Raw genomic sequence first — 4,078 nt, forward strand, 5'->3', positions numbered from 1 at the left:
CCATATAACTCTCCTGAGATCCTTTTCTCCCCCTTCATTTAATGTCACGGCGAGGTTTGGAGCGGCGTGTTGGTCTCCGGCCCCAGGCTCCGGGAGCTTGGCATCTCCGCGCCGCCCCGCCGCCACATCTGGTTTTAATCCTCCCCGGCGTGTGCAGAGGCAGCTCAGGCTGCCAACCAAGGCCCCAGGGAGCCCTCGGCCTCCGCCTGGGCTCGCGACCCGACCACCCTGGGCTGCCTCAGCCCGAGCCCCTAGCCCCAGCTGCTGTCCCGTTACCCGACCGTCCAGCCTGGGCAGCATTCCTCCGGGCGACAAGACCCAGGGGCGGCTCCCGCCCTAATCCAAACAATAGCTTCGGAGGCCCCGTAGTTCCAGCCTCACCGTCCATCTCTGACCTTCAGGGCATCCCCAGCGACAGGCATCGCTATCCCCAATTTGCTGGGACTCAGGAAGAAGGACTAGCGTAAGCATAGGAAGGAGAAATACAAGATTTAAAGGCAGATCATTTGGGTGTTAACGCCTTTGATTTTTCCGCTTCATCACCTGTCCTGACCCTTTCTCCTGAGCCCCGTGTTCCAGTCGTTCACCATGTCAAAACATTTGAAGTTAACTTCAGAACCAACTAGATAATCAACTATAGACAGCCTGAGCGGTCTGCCTCTGTTTTGCTTAGTATTCATAGGTACTGCGACTTGGGTTAATAGTAACTACAGTTGGGCACATCATCTTTTGGATAATACACCAAAGATGTGTTATTTTAACCGTTACAGTAATCCCAACAACAACCCTGCAAGTTAATATTTACAGGGAATTGAGAGGCCGAAGATCAAGGAGACACCCTTCTTCTTGCCAAGCTCCCAAATTCTTTTTAGAAAACAGCAATCCAAAAATTCAAAACTAAGAGGCAAACCTCAATGGTTTGTTTCCCCCAGAAAAATCCAACCCCCACCCCCGTGCTTTTTTTTTTTTTTTTTTTTGTCTCAAGGTAACAGTAATTAACAATCAGCTATGATATGTATGAGTTTCTCAGTTCTTCCATGGTGATATTTCTCTCTGAATGTTGACCTGTTTTAAAGGTCAGGGAAGAGATGCATGATTCCCTTCCTCCTGTGGTCCTCTCTTGATTCAGAGGAAACAGACAAAAAGGTTCATCCACTATCCACCACCATGAACATAACTTAGGCATGACAGCCATGACATTAAATGACAACTTCTCTCTCTGCTTTGGTGGCCTGAGAGTCAGATTTACTGTATTCTATGACAAAGACATTTCCTGGTAGCAAGCTGGCAATAAGATTTCATGACCAGATGTAAGCAATAAAGACTGAGACATTGTTTAACACATCTTGTCTAAAATATATTTTGGGATTGGAAAATCCTAGGTCTTATTATACATTGCTCTTAATGACAGACAAGCACACTCCCTCTTGCCAATGGAGAAAGCTCTGCCATTTGACAAATGATGAAGAAAGCCACCAAGCCATGCCCACAGGATTGGCCAAAAGGTCAAATAGCACAGGTAGCTACTGTTCCTATTTTACAGAGGAAGGAACTGAGGCCCTGGGAGACTAACTTGGCAGATACAAATAGTAATTTAGTCAGCCAGTAAATGATAGAACCAGAATTCACATCCTGGTCTGTTTGATTCCAGAGCCCCTATGTCATTCCACCACACTACCTCTCTGCTCAAGCCCTCAGCAGTTGACCAATTTTGTTGAATGGATGAATATTAAAAAGATATGTTTCTCTCCACTTTCTCCATTTTTCCCCTTCTCAGTGAAAGAAGGAAATGAAAGTATTCACAAACATTCTGTAAGCAGAGGCATATGTCAGAGGAGAAAGGAAAGCCTGGAAGTACAAGTTTCAGTTACAGACTCAATGGGCTTATTCAGGAAGACAGCAGGAATTCCCTTTGGCCACTGGTTAGTGGAGAAACCTACAGCAGAAGACAGAAGGCAAGCAGAACAAACAAAAACAAAAACAAAAACAAAAATCACAACTGCTTTCCTTGGGGGCCTTTTTGATAATATGTTGCTTCTCCCTGTCAGCAGGAGGGTAGGTTTGGGAAGAAATCTGGCCATACAGTTAAACTGGTCACAGACCATTCACATTTTAGCTCAGGAAAATCTGGATTTCAGTTCATTGTCCTAAGAATTGGAAAGACATGGAATATGTGCCTCCAAGGCATTGATCATAACTGGCTGTTCATTCATCCTAACTGCAGAGCACACGATTCTGGATTTTCCAGAATCTATGGTATCTGTTTAATAAAGGCAGTCATTCCAAACCCCACTGAGTCCTTTCTCTTTTTCTTATCTTTTCTGTGATGATTCTCCTCCTCTATTATTCCCTTTTTGTTCCTTCTCTACTCTACAGTTTCTCTTTTTGCCTTGTCCAGGCCTTTAATTCAGTCAGTGGAAATAAGGGAAATGCTTAGGCAAGAAGTTCTGCCTGTAACTTCACCATTCTGTATTCTGTCCCCAACAAAACTGCTATGTTCTTTCCAGGTTTTCTGAGTATTTATGAGGTACAGAGGCACCTGGCATCTAACCACAGGACACTCACAAACTAGTGCAAGTGGTGGGTAAGGAATTAAATCCCAAGACAGTGCCACAAATTCAAGGCACTAGAATAGAAGATAGGATGGGGCCATCAATCAGATTCTCAGGGCAGGGGAGTCTTCCTGAAGGTAATACCTGAGCTAAAAGCCAAGTACACACCAGAAGCTAATCTTTTCCCTTTATTGTTCCATGGTGCGTAATTGTTGGTGAGGCCATGCCTAAGCAATCAACTTCTAAGAAATCAAGCACATGATCTGTAGTTCTCTTTAACTCCAGTCCCTTCCATACATTAGCAATCAAACTGCATCATATATGAGTGCTTATCAAAGTGATTCTGGTTTGTTGGCTTCTTGCTTGAATGGGATCTTCTTTAAATTGTAAAGGCTTCAAGAGGAATCGCACCGGGAGGTCCTTCCTGGCTTTTTTAAATGGTTCCTGAGAAGTGGCAGGAACTCTCTCATTTCACTTGATAAACAGTGTGCTCTATCACTATAGTCTAGAAGCTACAGGGGAACCAGGACCAGGGTAGGAAGTAAAAGGTTATGTGTTTCAGGCACAGTGTCCCAACTGTTTCTGTCATGTAATCAAACAGAGCACACAAAGACCAAGAAATTAACAAGAGAATTCAAATAGAACCAACCTATTTAATATTCAACTCTAGGTGGACATTAAGGCTAATCCAGATGAAGGACAGCAGAGAACTAAATTATTTTTATTTATTTTTACCCTTCCTCCTCACACCTTTGCTCATCTCCATGTGAGAGAAACCTTGAAAGATGCCTTTCCTAGTTCATTCACATTCACACTGTTGGGGTAAATGGGTCTATCAGATTGTTCAGACAAAAGCCATCTTGTGTGACTATGTAATTTTGGAATTATAAGACCTCACTATTAAGTGTTATGGTCAGTGGTGTTTGCATATGTGTATAAGACATAGCTAAAATTTTTCAAGGAAAGCCCCAAGACAAAAGAAAATCCAACCATCTTACCAGGAAAGGGCTCTCTTCCAGGCATTGTTAGAACAATCAGCAATGCCTTGTGGCAGGAAAAGTCTCTGCCAAGAGTGTTTAGGAGGATTGGAGGGATCACTCCCTTTTTAGCCACACCATTAAAGCTGACTCACTGGTTTTATTATATTTGATGTATACTCTGAAGGCACAGTGGAAGAGAATTGTGCACCAGAGAATCAGCGTGCTTTAGGGATTTTTTTTCTTTTTTCTTCCTCTGTGAATTTGGTACTTGTAAAAGATGCTGGATCAACAGCCCTATATCTGAAATCCGTCCATGCATAAAACCAATTCCAGCAGTTCAACTATGCTACTCTATCAGTTTATTTCAAACAGAATAAAAACCTTAACTCGAAAAATACATTCAGGGTCACCTGGGTGGCTCAGTCAGTTAAGCGTCCGACTTTGACTCAAGTCATGATCCCCCAGTTCGTGGGTTCGAACCCCGCATTGGGCTCTCTGCTGACATCTTGGAGCCAGGAGTCTGCTTCGTATTCTTTGTCTCCCTCT

Source organism: Herpailurus yagouaroundi, unplaced genomic scaffold (genome assembly GCF_014898765.1).
Source record: "Herpailurus yagouaroundi ecotype Mexico unplaced genomic scaffold, PumYag 210, whole genome shotgun sequence".
Taxonomy (NCBI): Eukaryota; Metazoa; Chordata; class Mammalia; order Carnivora; family Felidae; genus Herpailurus; species Herpailurus yagouaroundi.